The sequence below is a fragment of the Salmo salar genome, chromosome ssa02 (genome assembly GCF_905237065.1).
Source record: "Salmo salar chromosome ssa02, Ssal_v3.1, whole genome shotgun sequence".
Taxonomy (NCBI): Eukaryota; Metazoa; Chordata; class Actinopteri; order Salmoniformes; family Salmonidae; genus Salmo; species Salmo salar.
This window is the reverse complement of record NC_059443.1, coordinates 71,970,802-71,986,617: the sequence shown is the minus strand read 5'-3', so window position 1 is coordinate 71,986,617 and position 15,816 is coordinate 71,970,802. Positions and strand designations below refer to the sequence as shown.

Here is a 15,816-nt window from a genome sequence, read left to right as displayed (position 1 = left end):
GGATGTATTTCAAGCCCTACCTTCAAACTCAGTGCCTCTTTGCTTGACATCATGGGAAAATCAGCCAAGAGCTCAGAAACAAAAATTGTAGAACTACACAAGTCTGGTTCATCCTTGGGGGCAATTTCCAAACGCCTGAAGGTACCACGTTCATCTGTACAAACAATAGTACGCAAGTATAAACACCATGGGACCACGCAGCCGTCATACCGCTCAGGAAGGAGACACGTGCTGTCTCCAAGAGATGAAGTACTTTGGTTCGAAAACTGCAAATCAATCCCAGAACAGCAGAGGACCTTGTGAAGATGCGGGAGGAAACAGGTACAAAAGTATCTATATCCACAGTAAATTGAGTCCTATATCGACATAACCTGAAAGGCCGCTCAGCGAGGAAGAAGCCACTGCTCCAAAACCGCTATAAAAAAAGCCAGACTACGGTTTGCAACTGCACATGAGGACAAAGATCGTACTTTTTGGAGAAATGTCCTCTGGTCTGATGAAACAAAAATAGAACTGTTTGGCCATAATGACCATTGTCATGTTTGGAGGAAAATGGGGGAGGCTTGCAAGCTGAAGAACACCATCCCAACCTTGAAGCACGGGGGTGGCAGCATCATGTTGTGGGGGTGCTTTGCTGCAGGAGGGACAGGTGCACTTCGCAAAATAGATGGCATCATGAGGGAGAAAATGATGTGGATATATTGAAGCCACGTCTCAAGACATCAGTCAGGAAGTTAAAGCTTGGTCGCAAATGCGTCTTCCAAATGGACAATGACCCCAAGCATACTTCCAAAGTTGTGGCAAAATGGCTTAAGGAAAACAAAGTCAAGGTACTGGAGTGGCCATCACAAAGCCCTGACCTCAATCCTATAGAAAATGTGTGGGCAGAACTGAAAAAGCGTGTGCGAGTAAGGAGGCCTACAAACCTGACTCAGTTACTCCAGCTCTGTCAGCAGGAATGGGCCAAAATTCACTCAACTTATTGTGGGAAGCTTGTGGAAGGCTATCTGAAATGTTTGACCCAAGTTAAACAATTTAAAGGCAATGCTAGCAAATACTAATTGAGTGTATGTAAACTTCTGACCCAATGGGAATGTGATGAAAGAAATTAAAGCTGAAAAAAATAATTCTCTACTATTATTCTGACATTTCACATTCTTCAAATAAAGTGCTGATCCTCACTGACCTAAGACAGGGAATTTTGACTAGGATTAAATGTCACAAATTGTGAAAAACTGAGTGTTTAAATGTATTTGGCTAAGGTGTATGTCAAGTTCTGACTTCAACTGTATATTATTTTATTTTATTTTTTATTTCACCTTTATTTAACCAGGTAGGCTGATTGAGAACAAGTTCTCATTTACAACTGCGGCATGGCAAAGATAAAGCAAAGCGGTGTGACACAGACAACAACACAGAGTTACACATGAAGTAAACGATAAAGAAGCCAATAACACAATAAACAAGTCAATGACACAGTAGAAAAAAAATAAAGTCTATATACAGTGTGTGCAAAAGGCATGAGGAGGTAGGAAATAAATAGGCCATAGGAGCGAATAATTACAATTTAGCAGATTAACACTGGAGTGATAAATGAGCATATGATGATGTGCAAGTAGAGATACTGGTGTGCAAAAGAGCAGAAAAGTAAATAAAATAAAAACAGTATGGGGATGAGGTAGGTAGATCGGGTGGGCAATTTACAGATGGACTATGTACAGCTGCAGCGATCGGTTAGCTGCTCAGATAGCTGATGTTTAAAGTTGGTGAGGGAAATAAAAGTCTCCAATTTCAGTGATTTTTGCAATTCGTTCCAGTCACTGGCAGCAGAGAACTGGAAGGAAAGGCGGCCAAATGAGGTGTTGGCTTTGGGGATGACCAGTGAGATATACCTGCTGGAACGTGTGCTACGTTTGGTGGGTGTTGTTATCGTGACCAGTGAACTGAGATAAGGCGGAGCTTTACCTAGCATAGACTTATAGATGACCTGGAGCCAGTGGGTCTGACGACTTGAGCATACAGGTCGCAGAGGTGGGTGGTATAAGGTGATTTGGTAACAAAACGGATGGCACTGTGATAGACTGCATCCAGTTTGCTGAGTAGAGTATTGGAAGCTATTTTGTAGATGACATCGCCAAAGTCGAGGATCGGTAGGATAGTCCGTTTTACTAGGGTAAGTTTGGCGGCGTGAGTGAAGGAGGCTTTGTTGTGAAATAGAAAGCCGATTCTAGATTTGATTTTGGATTGGAGATGTTTAATATGAGTCTGGAAGGAGAGTTTACAGTCTAGTAGCCATACCTACCTATGCCAGAGACCTGGTGCCAGGTGAGCCATCTTGGGTCCAACTCCAGGTAGTCGTACCAGGCCCTCCACTGTGTTAGAGATGTCCCCTCTAAACTCGATACACCCAGTCACTACAAAGATGCAGGCGTCCTTCCCAACTCAGTTGCCAGTGAGGAAGGAAGCTGCTCAGGGATTTTACCATCAGGCCAATGGTGACTTTAAAACAGTTACAGAGTTGAATGGCTGTGATAGGAGGGGATTGATTCAATTATCTGTCCTGCGTCAAAACAAAGTGATGTAGGTCAAATCAAATCAAACTTTATTTGTCACATGCGCCGAATACAACAAGTGTAGACTTTACCGTGAAATGCTTACTTACAAGCCCGTAATTAACCAACAGTGCAGTTCAAGAAGAAGAAGAACATATTTACCAAGTAGACTATAATAAAAAGTAACACAATAAGAATAACAATAACGAGGCTATATACAGGGGGCACCGGTACCGAGCCCACAGGCTAGTTGAGGTCATCAACATGTAGGTGGGGGCGAAGTGACTAAGCATAGGTAACAAACAAACAGCGAGTTGCAGCAGTGTACAAAAGCACGTGGAGTAATGATTTGGGAGTGTTCATATACATAGGCCTAAAAGGGTTTGGTCTTGATAAAAACCCCATATGTGCTTCAGCATTTGATGGATAGAATACATGTTGTAGACCTATGTTCCTGAATTACTGTACGCGCCATGCTGCCTTGTTGACAACATGATCGAGCATTTGAAATGGCCGTTCAGTCTAATCGAACTCCCTGAATATCCAGCAGGTGCGAGCGCTTAGTAATTAGAAAAAAGTCCGGAACTAAGGATATTTATAGGGACATGACCGACGGGGGATATTTACTTTCGACTGAGTCCACAAACAATCCGCTGTGGTGAGTATGCCTTGGTCACAGGTGCTATAGCAACTTGTGGCGCAATCTTATACCCCAAACAACAAGTCCGCGATCAATTAACAAAACAAGTTACTGCCTTGCATTTTTACTTACATCTGGTCTTTTACAGGCTATACCAAATGCAATGCGAAAGACATACTTTTGCAATCTGTGTTTGGCGCCCAGTTTCTAGACCGAGATACTGTAACTCGGTCTAGAAGTAAAACGCTAACCTACGTGCAATTGAGCCTTTTTACCGACCTGCGTCTGCAGCCTGGTGTCATTGACTATATGTAACATAATAAATGTAAATCCGCGAGACTGAAATCCATATGGGAATGTTACGTTTAGTATTTTTACAGAAGACGGCTACTTAAAGCAAAAAGAGTGGCGGGGTGGGTGTAATAAAACTGAAGTATAACATTTGGGGTAAAAAGCAACTTCATCTACTTAGGTAAAAGGGTTAAGGTTAGCAAACATGCTAATTAACTTTACTCCTAATGTTTAGCCTAGATAATGTTAGCTACCTAGCTCATGTTGGCCACAACAAATTGTAATTTGTAAAATGTCCATTTTGCATGGTTTTTAACACATCATACGAAATGGATGACGGGCATCCACAGATGTAAACCATATAAAATGTAATATATCATACTTGAGTGTTTTGCGTATGAAATGGTCTGAGACCATGTCAGTGGGTGGCTGCTTCTGATAATGAATGGAATGCAAGGTTTGCAGTGCCCAGGAAAGAATTTGAAATGGTATTGTTAGGTCTCTCTCTCCATGTAGGAATACTGGGTCATAACGGACTTGGTGGTTTATTTTTCTCCTTTAGTCATGGTTCTTCCTGGGCTTGAGGTTTGGAGATGGATACTCTTTGCCTGCATTCACTGGCTTTGTGTCTGTCAAGAGACTCCAAGACCGTAAGTAAATCTGCAGTCACAAGTTAGACTTGCTTGTCTCGGTTTAATGTTCTGTCAGCAGATTTAGAGCCATTTTTCATCTACCCTTTCTGCAGATCTTTATCCCCCCTGTATATTTCACCTGGCTTTGTGTTTAGAGGTGTACTGATTTTCCCGTTGCCGGGTGTGTTCTCTGTAGGGTTTACATGGTAGCCATTCCTGCAGTGATCCAGGCAGGCTCAGAGGCCAAGCTTTGTGCCAGCCTTCTGCAGCCCAACGAGACCCTGGTCATGACCATATCTCTGATGGCCGACGGGCAGAACAAAACACTTCTCCACGAGACTTCTGACCAAGAGTTTCACCGCTGCTTCCAGTTTCAGGTCAGCCCAGCACTGGTGGACATCTAGAGCCATTCCAATAAGAGTGTACTGTACTTCTCAGCTTTGATGCATCGCTTAGGTTGTTTGTGCAATGCCAGCTTGTGGCCTACCAGAACTTTTCTTCCGATTCAGGTTTTGATTGCATGCTAGTGTATATACTATGGAAACAATTTATATATGTAACTTAAAGTACGCTGAGTGCATAATGTGATCCCTGCAGGAGTTACACGCTCTACCTTGAAGTTGCTAGTGGCACGCTCTTACCAGCTGGGCCACACGGCACCACATTTTAATGTCCTATGTTATCGGTCCGTTAGTTCACCGGTGTTGCTCTGTCTCGGTGTCTGACAGGCCCCTCATGTGAAGAGCGACGAAGTGCACAACTTTAAGGTGGAGGTTCGAGGGGTAACATTTCTATCAACAGAGGAGAGAAGGGTCATGATCAAACCCTACGGCCCCATGACGTTCATCCAAACGGACAAACCAATCTACAACCCAGGACAAACGGGTAATGTTAGAGCCACTGGTCTGGTCCTGTCCACTCTGCGTGGCTTATGAGGATTGTAGAGGGAAACGGTAGACATCTGAAGAGCCTCGTTGTTCAGGAATGTGGTGCAGATGCAGTAAACCCACTGGGTTCACTCAGGATGGAAATCCTCAACCAGTATTTCTGGGAATCCTTGGAATTTTCTAATATTCTTATTGTGTTTGTCTACAGTGCATTTTAGAGTCGTCACCTTGGATACCAATTTTAGCCCTGTCAATCAGTTGGTGAGTTGGAAATATAATATTGAAAATAGTCTTTTAGGTCAGTCTCTACTATTTCAAAGCCAAATACAGAAGTGTGGCAATACTGTGATGGCCATAGCAATCTGGTATTATGTGACACTATGTACAGCAAGCAGCCAGCCAGGACATGGGGTTTCCATTCATGTTGGTCAGAATAGAATCATCTCTTCCTGAGATTGAATTGCCATTCCCAGTGCAAATGCTACATGTGATGTTTACGTTAAGCGACCAAGCCAATAGTTCCTGTGGTTGTAGACAGTTATGCTCCCCTGCTGTTTTGGAATTGGTGTTATTAATGAAACATGAACCCATCTCTTGTCTTTGCCCTTCACAGTACAACATTGTGGAACTTGAGGTAAGATCCTTGTTAGTCTAACTTTATGTTGACTGTCAGTGTAAATACTGCAACATTATGACTCCCCCAGCTAGCTAGCTAGGTCCTCATTTCCACCTACTGTAGAACGTAGCCAAATACTTCCAGTCAGCTTTGTGTGATCTGGGCCCCCTTCAGTAAATGCATGTTGCAGATAGAAATGTCATGAATAGAGCTGACTCCTTGTCCTGCTGAAGGTTCCCCTTCCTATGAACCAACAGGATGTTAATCACAACCGGATTGGACAGTGGGTCAACACTACATCCAGTGGCAACATTCTGCAGCTTTCTCACCCCCTGAACTCTGAAGCACCTGTAGGATCCTATACCATTGTAGTGTGGATTGGTGAAGAGAAAATCTACCACAACTTCAAAGTAGAAAAGTATGGTAGGTTGAGTTTCTCTTTCATGCTAGGTAATGTTGAATGGATGCATCACAATCCTGGAACGTTCTAGAGTTGACTGCTGTTCTTTTTCTCTGTAGTTTTGCCCAAGTTTGAGATCCAGATGAACCTCACTGACAAGATCAGCGTTGTTCAAGAAGAGTATGAAGTGAAAGTGTGTGCAGAGTGAGTAAACACTATTGGTGATTTGCAATGTATTGTAGTTAGTCCACTAAATGTCATTCTAGTCTCATTACGCTAATGCAGACCTGGGTTGAAATACTATTAGAAGTATTTAATTTACTTTCACATTTGAAAGTAAGGATTTGGATCTTTGAAAATACAAGTAAATCACATTTTATTGGTCACAACGCGGGTGCAGCAATATGTAACAATTTCACAAATATCTAAGGAATGATCAATGTCAGAGGTATAGAATACAGTATATACATATGAGATGGTGTGACTAGTATTCCAATGATTTCAAGTCTGTAGGCAGCAGCCTCTGCTAGTACTGTAGCTTCATGTGGAAATTGTTTAAAATCTAAATATGCATTAATGAGCCATGCTAATTGAAGACCTATAGTGCTGCTGAGATTTGTTAGTGGCATTTACATGAACAGCGGGTTCTTAGGTCATAAAGCGTCTGGGATTAGGATCAGGTCCCACCCTGACATGTGACCTTGTTCATTATGATCTATAGTTAAAACTGATCCCATTCTGAGGCTCTATGAAGACAGGTCCAGATTCATTGACCATGTTAAATACGTGACTTAAAGCCTTTAGGTGTTCTGTTTTTAATATGGTAACTGGATGTAGGAAATTGACACTTGTCTTGTTGTGAATTGAAATCAGATACACGTATGGGCAGCCTGTACCTGGTAAAGCAGGGGTGAAGTTGTGCCGACCCTTGGTGGACAATGCAGTGATACCAATAACAATTGATGAGAGAAATCCACAAGGAGTTCCTGATTACACACCTCCATGCCACAAAGAGTCAATAGAGGTTTGTATGCTTTCCTATAACTAGTAGTGCTGTATTTACCAACGGATTACATTTAAATCTGTTTTTGTGTGGTTCTGCTTGCTTTTCCTAGATGGACCATACTGGCTGTGCTTCTTATGCCTTCAACTTGGCAATTTTCACAAAGAATGCAGGAGAGAAATTGCTGGGAGACGTGTTTAGTTTCCGTGCAGAAGTTCAGGAGGAGGGGACAGGCAAGTCCTCTATCACAATCATTATGAGATGCATCATGTAATTTACTCAATACAAACCCTTCATTTCACTTCAGCTGATGGCAATGTAACTATTGCCTGTTTCATTAGATCAGGGTTTCCCTAACTGTCCTGGGGCCCCCCCTGGGTTCACGTTTTGGTTTTTGCCCGAGCGCTACACGGCTGACTCAAATAACCATCTGGTAATGTAGTTTTGATGCTTTGAATCAGCTGTTGTGCTAGGGCAAGAAACTACAAGGTGCACCCGGGGGAGGGGGGGGGGTCCAGGACTGAGTTTGGGTTACTCTGCGTTGGCTCAAGGTTGGTAAAGCAATTGAGTTTCTGCATGGTGTTGGTACTGGTAATTGTGAAATATAGCATCCTATTATTTGTCTTCATTTGACAGGTATTACACTGTCAGAGGAAAAAAATGTAGAGCTCTCCTATGTGACTGGAGAATTCACATTTGTTGACACACCCCAAATCTATGAGCATGGATCAATTATCGAAGGCAAGGTAAGTCCAAATGGTGTTCTTGTGGATGCTTTTTGTTTGTCCTGCTTCCTGAAGTACCAGTATGTGGTGTCACTTCATTCATACCTTTTCCTCAGATAAATGCTGTTCGCTTTAACAACACACCCATCTCTGACATGTTAGTCTACCTGTTTGAGGAGAAAGGCTGGTCCTCATATCTACGACTACAGAACCTAACCACGGACAGTCGTGGTATTGCCAGGTTCTCGGTCAACACAACCAGTATGCCCAAAGAGAATATTAACCTCGTAGTAAGTATGATTCCTTGTCGGTTTGAGAGACTTTATACTCCATGCCTGGAGACCGTAAGGGGTGCGTGTTTAGTTTGTTGCCCTACGCAGCTGACTTCAAATAATGAACTCTTCATCCAGATTTGAATCAGCTGTGCAGTGTTGTGGGGGGGGGTAAACGCTGCCCTAAGGCCATGACCCTAACGTGCTGTGACCAAGATGGGCTAGGTGGAAGTAAGGTGGATCTGTTATTGTATTGTTTCCCGTCATCCTCTCAGATCCCCACTGTATATAGGACGGGGTCTAGGGGTTGATTTAGGATTGGGCCTTTAGTTAGACTCTTCCTTTTGTTCCTTTCCAGGTGAGTGACACCCCACAAGTGGAGTACCCAGGATACAGGGTCCCCTATTTCAACAGAGGGCAACACGTCCTCTCACTGATCCAGCCCGCTGCCCCAGACAGTAAACCGTCCAGCTCCCTGGCTATTCAGAAGATGGAGAAACCACTGGCATGTGGGCAGGCAGTGTCAATCACCATCCGCTATGCCATCGTAGGGGAGACTGTCCCAAAGGGCTCTGTGGATGTCCTCTACCTGGTGAGTAGAACCAGGAACAACCTGCAAACCCATGGTGCCTCTGAAATGGCACCATATTTCCTAGTTGCACTCCTTTTGACCAGGATCATTTCAGACGTTGCCCCAGCCACACTTTCAAAGGAAGGATGTTCCTATACTGCACCAATACTCCTAATCAACCACGGTAACCCAAGCTAGCTCATGTTACAAATTGGAATTCGTAGCCTATATGAAATGGATGATGGACATCCACAACATAACGTATCATACTAATTGGAGTCCTGGATTTGTTTACCAGGTTGCAGTGGCTCCTCTGAGTTGCTGAGAACTGTTCCCTTTCCCTCCAGGCCTTATCCAGAGGGGTCATAGTTCAGCATGGACACATCAATGTTACTGTGCAGCAGGACAGTCCTGGTGAGTGAGTTTCATTAAGTGATTCTGACCGTTCTGGAAGGTGCTTGATGACAGTGACCTGCTCTTGCGTTGCAGTAGCTGAGGGTGACGTCACCTTGAAGTTGGCAGTGGTTCCAGAGATGGCACCGGTGGTTCAGCTCCTGGTGTACAGTATGCTACCCAGTGAGACTGTCATTGCCCACAGCATGAACTTCCCCACTGAGAAATGCTTCAGGAACCAGGTGTGTGCAGGAGTCTGTCATTGTTGCCACTTTATGAAAGGTGTCCAGTATTTCCATACCTGGAGTAATGGTATCTGATGTGTATGCCAGGTGTTGGTGGCGTTCTCGCCCTCCAACGCTGTCCCAGGGGAGGAGAACACCCTGCGTCTCTCGGCCCAGCCCGGTTCCCTCTGTGGCCTCAGTGCTGTGGACCAGAGTGTTGGCATCATGGAGCCAGGGAAGAGGCTGGATGCTGACAAGGTAACGGAGCTCCTGAAGTGAACAACAGTGGTACCACCATACCTACAGTTTTGGTGGTGCTGGGAATACAACCAGTGACTACAGCGGACATGGAGTGGATCTGTTCACTGGTTATTTGGGGAGCTTTTATCAAATGTAATGAGACTCGTTCTCTGGCTTGACGCCCACTTTCTATTGACTCTGGGTAACTGGAAAGCACCTCCTTATTGACGTTTAGCAATGGAAAACCAAAATTGAGTGTCCTTTTATTCAAGGGCAAGTAGTCCTCCCACTTTCAGTCCCCAATGAACAAGAGAATTTCAAGCCTCCCTCTTGTCCCATTCCAGATATTTGATTTGTTACCAGTCAAGGAGACGACCTATATTCCCTACGAGCTTGAAGATCCAGTAGCATGTTTACGTGTTAGACCAAGGAGATTCATAATGCCATACCCATATGGACCGTCTGAGGAGACAAATGATCCTTATGCAGTTTTTCAGGTAAATATTTCTGCCCTGTTTTCTCAACTGTTACAATGTGTTCATCTTCCACTGTTAAACTTAATAGAATGACAAACGGACATTTATTAATAATTAGTTGTTTCTGACATTTCTAGACACTGGGACTGAAGCTAGCGACTAACCTGGATATAAGAGTACCTTCCTGCCTCAGTTACCAGGGGAACCAGTACCGTCGCTCCTATGGTGAGATGTCCTTATTCTCATCATTGCCACAAGTCTTTAATGAACCTTGGGAAATGGATTACCTTTTGCTAGAATAACAAAGCCTGGTTAAACTGGTCTGAGCACAGCATTCAGTCCATTTTTAACTTGACAATAATGGGCATGTTTTGTGTTAGTAGTAGCTTACAGCCAAATGGCTAGGCCTGGATCAGCGGGTCCTAGACGTGAAATGGCTGTGGCACTTGCCGCTCCACCTCCGCCACCCATACAGACGGTCCGTACATTCTTCCCTGAGACGTGGATTTGGGATCTTGTGGAAGTTGGGTAAGTGCTCTGCGCAGTGAGGCTGACCTCTGGTGAAAGCCCTCTTAGCTCTTGCCTCATATCAAAACAGTGGTGTAGATTAGGAACAACTGTAGGCCAGCTTTCTCTTAGGAAAGACCCTTTGACCTCAATGGGTGTCCCTGGTTAGATAAAGCTTAAATGCATTTGGAACAACAAATGGTGTTGAAATTAGTCCTACTCCATTGTACACTTGGTGGCTTTCTGTTTGAACTCTGACCTCTGTATTCCAGGGAGTCTGGATCAGCAGATGTCCCCCTGACAGTCCCAGACACCATCACCACCTGGGAGACTGAGGTCTTCTGCCTGGCCCCCAGTGGCTTCGGTCTGGCTCCTCTGGTGGAGCTCACGGTCTTCCAGCCCTTCTTCCTGGAGCTCACCCTGCCCTACTCAGTCATCCGGGGAGAGCGCTTTGAGCTGAAGGCCACCGTGTTTAATTACCTCTCCAAGTGCATCATGGTACGACAGTGCACCAGGATGGTTTCTTGAGTTGTATTGTTTTTGTCGTACCATGTTATCTTACGACGTGTTCCTCTTTGGCAGGTTTCTGTGACTCCAGCTCTTTCCTCCGACTACACTCTCACACCTGTGCGTGATGTCCAGGACTCCTCGTGCTTGTGTGCCAATGGACGAAAGACCTTCAGTTGGACAATGGCCCCCTCTGTCCTGGGTTAGTCTTCATTCAACTGTTGAAATGGCAGAATGGATGTCAACCTGAGTTGTGTAACCTGTGTGTAGGGGTTTTGAACGTGTCCGTTAGTGCAGCGGCTGTCCAGTCCCACGCTGCGTGTGGCAACGGGGTTGTGAACGTACCGGAGAGAGGACGCGTTGACACAGTCACACGGGGCCTGCTGGTGAAGGTATGTAGTCTACTGCTGTTAGGTTGCACAGATAGTGTCTGGTGTAACTGCCTCTGAAAAGAATCCCTCTCCTCTCCTCTCCTGTCCTCCAGGCTGAGGGAACAGAGAAGAGCCACACCTACAACTGGTTGCTGTGTCCTACTGGTCAGTAATGAATCAGCGTTCACGGTGGTTGATGTGATCATCTTCATTCAGTGCATCTTTGTGTCCACAGGAGAAGCTCTGACAGAGGAGGTGGAAGTACAACTCCCCCAGAATGTGGTGGCTGGCTCTGCTAGGATTTCCCTCTCTGTTCTGGGTAAAATAAACCATTGTGTAGTGGTGGGAAGACAACCCTTCTCCAGTGCTGCTGTTTGCTAAAGAGGACAGTGTAACAGAAGTCCCTTGTTTCTCTGTAGGGGACATCCTGGGTCGGGCCCTCAACAACCTGGATGGACTGTTGCAGATGCCGTATGGGTGTGGGGGAGCAGAATATGGCCCTGCTCTCCCCCAATATCTACATCCTGGAGTACCTGCGGAATACAAATCAGCTCACGCCAGCCATCCTAGACAAGGCCACCAAGTTCCTCACTAGTGGTAGGAGAGTCCCTTAAAATCTGTCTTGATTAGACACCAAATCCACAAACCGGGCTGGATTTGTCCAACTAGAGGATTTAGGTTTCTATTTTAAAGTGTACCCTGCTGTCATGGTAACGATGGAGCTACATAACAGATGGATTCCTACTGAAGTCATTTGATGGTAGAATATTGACACTGTCTCATAGTGCAGGACTCTCCAACCCTGGTCTAGCTCCCCTTCTAATAATTAGCTGGCTGAATGGGGTTAATTACAGCTTGGTTGGAGGGTAGCTCTCCATGAACGGGGTTAGGGAGCAGAACAACCACTTGGTCACTGTTCATGCTAAAAACCCACCGGCAGGTTACCAAAGGCAGCTGAACTACAAGAATGCTGATGGTGCGTACAGCACGTTTGGACAAGGCTTGGGGAACACCTGGTGAGTACTTGGCTTGTTTTTCACCTACTGGTAGTTTCAATGACGGATAGGACAGTTGACATGTGATGTCATGACTTGGAGCTTGACGATATTATGTCAGGGCTTTTAAATGAATCCGCTTCTTTCTTCAGGCTGACTGCTTTTGTCTTGAGATCCTTTGGCAAAGCCCAGTCTTTCATCTATGTTGACCCGGCGACAATGGAGCAGTCCAAGACTTGGTTGGAACGTCAACAAGGCAAACATGGCTGTTTCAGAGCTTTAGGGAAGCTCTTGAACAACAGAATGAAGGTATTTATATTGCTAACAAACTGAAGGATGTTAAATGTGGCTAGATGCAGTTAGTATTTTAACATTGTTTTCTAGGGTGGAGTGACGGATGAAGTCACACTGACGGCTTACATCACTGCTTCAATGCTGGAGCTCAACATGTCCGTGTCGGTAAGTAGCTTCACTCCACGTAACCGTTTCTCGCAAGTAATTTAGCCTCCTGTATGAAATCAACTGTCATGTAAAGATTCTACAATGACGTAGCCTATGAAATAACAAAGAATGGGCGTTACATAAGCAGATCTGAATCTGTTACTACTGATATGTGCTCCAGCTTGAATCTCTCTAGCCTGGTCCCAGATCTGTTTGTATTGTCTGCTTTCACCTTTATTTTAAGAATCCCATTGAGACCAAGGCGCCCTGCATATACACAATTTATAATATTTACAAGGAAAAAATGATCCCTTTCCTCAGCAAAAAGCTGTCACTAATCAACAATTTGAACGGAACCCAGTCCAGGCTGGCTTGTGTCTTAATGTGCTGCTGTTATTCTGTGCTCCAGGATCCTGTTGTGGACCACAGCTTGTCTTGCCTGAAGAACTCCACCAGTGATATGTCCAACACCTACGCTACTGCTCTGCTGGCCTACACCTTCACCCTGGCAGGTGACATGGAGACACGGGCCCGGCTTCTGCAGCACCTCGACACCATGTCATTTCAAGAGGGTGAGCTATATCTGTTAGTGCTGTCTTCCTAAAAGTGCAAACCTTTGTCCAATCAAACAGCCAAAGTTGATTTGGGGAGGTCAGAACTTTGTTTGGTCTAGTCTGTATTAGGATGACTAAGCTAGTCCTTATCCTGACGTGGGTGTGTGTGTGCTCCTCAGGGGGTCTCCTGCACTGGTCCCAGTCCTCCTCGGAGACCTCACCCTCCCTGGAGGTGGAGATCAGCTCCTACGTTCTGCTGGCGTCCCTCAGTGCCTCTTCTCGGTCTACCTCTGACCTGGGCTACGCCTCCCGCATCGTCAGGTGGCTGGTGAGGCAGCAGAACGCCTACGGAGGCTTCTCCTCCACACAGGTATACTTCCCAAACACCAGTGGTCTGAAATGGCACCCTGTGCACTAGTACAGGCAGAACTCTGTGTTCTTCATGTCTAACCTGGTGAGGCTCACTTCCACTGGTACAGGGAATTGGGATATAGTCACTTTAGCAACTGTTCAATTTGGAAAAATCAACCCTTTAAAAACAGTGTTTGTCATTGAAGGTATTGTCCTGTGGTCTGTATGTCTAGGACACCGTGGTGGCCCTCCAGGCCCTGGCTCTCTACTCCACCAGGGTGTTCAGTAGAGGAGGAGCCAGCACAGTGACGCTACGGTCTCCCAGTGGGGAACGGTGCCTCTTCCATGTGAACCAAAACAACAAGCTTCTGTACCAGGAGAGGGCGCTGCAGGACACAGAAGGGAAGTACAGCGTTGAAGTGAAGGGCAGTGCTTGTGCCTCAGTGCAGGTCAGTGAATACACATCTCTGCTCCCAGTCCTGTGGCGCAAGATGCGCTTTAATATACATTACAGGGAAGATCTTTTCCCTGACTTCCTCTTCTCTATCCCAGGTGGTGCTCCACTACAACGTCCCTACTCCTACCAGAAGCACAACGCTCAGTATCCAGGTGACTCCAGAGGTGGACTGCAACATCAAGTCTTTGAGACCCAGAGTCACGCTGAAGCTCCAGTCTCGGTAAGAATGAAGGACCCATTTGTATTAATTCTTTAAAATGTGTAATCTTGGAGCATGACTTGCAGAATGGGTTTGACCCAAATGAATCAGTGTCATTATACCTGTGTATAGGTTATTGACCTTCAGTCAGAATGCTTATTTGGCAGCCTGGTCTTTATGGCTAAAATAATCCAAGCATTTGATTATTAAAAGCGGTTGTCAATCCTGTCTTTCTCAGATATCATGGAAAGGAGCTCACCACCAATATGATTCTAGTGGATTTGAAAATGCTCTCTGGGTTTTCCCCAGATCCAGACTCTTTGGGGAGGGTGAGTTGTTGTGGTGTGACCTTTATCCATGGTGGTCTTTTTTTGTTGTCCATGCAATATCAATGACTTGTCTTCACAGCTGAGGGGTTCAAGTCAAGTGGATCGTGTTGATATCAAAGATGACCATGTGTTAATGTACCTGACGGAGGTGAGGTGGAAACCATTCACATGGCACTCCATATAATGGGCTTCATTTAAAAAGAATAGATTTTGCTGTATAATGAGCAATATGTTTGTTTTTCTCCCAACAGCTGACATCGCTATTGCCTTTCCACATCACCCTGGACATCATACAGGAGCTCCCAGTACAGAATCTAAAGCCAGCGGTGGTCAAAATCTATGACTACTACCAGCCAAGTAAGTTGCTCTACTAACCCTCCCAAAATGTCATTTTTTTTTCTCCCTCTTCTGAGGAACATTTGGGCAACTTGTTTTCATTTACTCAGACTAACCTGTCTTACGGTTACAGGTGACCAGGCTGAGACAGAATACGTCTTCCCTTGCAAGTAGGGGTTCCAAGCTGGTGAGCTATTTTAAATCTGGAATTATTATTGACTCATACTATACATGTAGTATAAATGATTTAGGGAGCCAGTCTTCCTTTAATCGAAATGTTGGTAATGGATTTGCTCCTCGACAGATGGAAGAAGATGACATTGATGTCACACCTGCAACCCTTGAGACGTCTTTCAAGTGCTGAACTGGAAATAAAGTTTTTCATTAGAACCCTTTTCTGGAGCATTTTGTCACACTGATGAGCCTGGGGTACATTAAGCAATGTAATTGGGGGTACAGTTAACAGAGCAGCTCTCTGGAGGTCTAGTTTCCATCTGTGCTGTTAATCAGTGTAACTGTTTTACACAGCTTTGGGTTTTTGTTCCTCAGTCTGTCATGGACCCCTGTAGTTCTCATCAGGGAATGGGCTCAGGACACATTACCACTAAATGATATTAACATCTTCCAAGGGATTGAGTCCTGGCTATGATCTCCTGATGAATGGTGTGGCCAAGGCATGGCAAGATGTGGTGGTAAACACCTCCCAAATCAATGAGATTAACAGAACTGATGACCCAACAGCTACTATAGAGCCCTACTGACAACACGACTCACTAAAATGTATGCAAACATACTGGGATTAAGAGTGTGCTGTGACGCTCATGACCTGACAATGTGTTACGTGAAT

The 15,816-nt window shown here is 45.0% G+C and overlaps 1 pseudogene; it reads left to right on the top strand.

Annotated features, from left to right (window-relative positions):
* The first annotated feature begins 3,122 nt into the window (after positions 1–3,122).
* Positions 3,123–15,364, top strand: LOC106598925 (alpha-2-macroglobulin-like; annotated as a pseudogene).
* Positions 15,365–15,816: the final 452 nt, after the last annotated feature.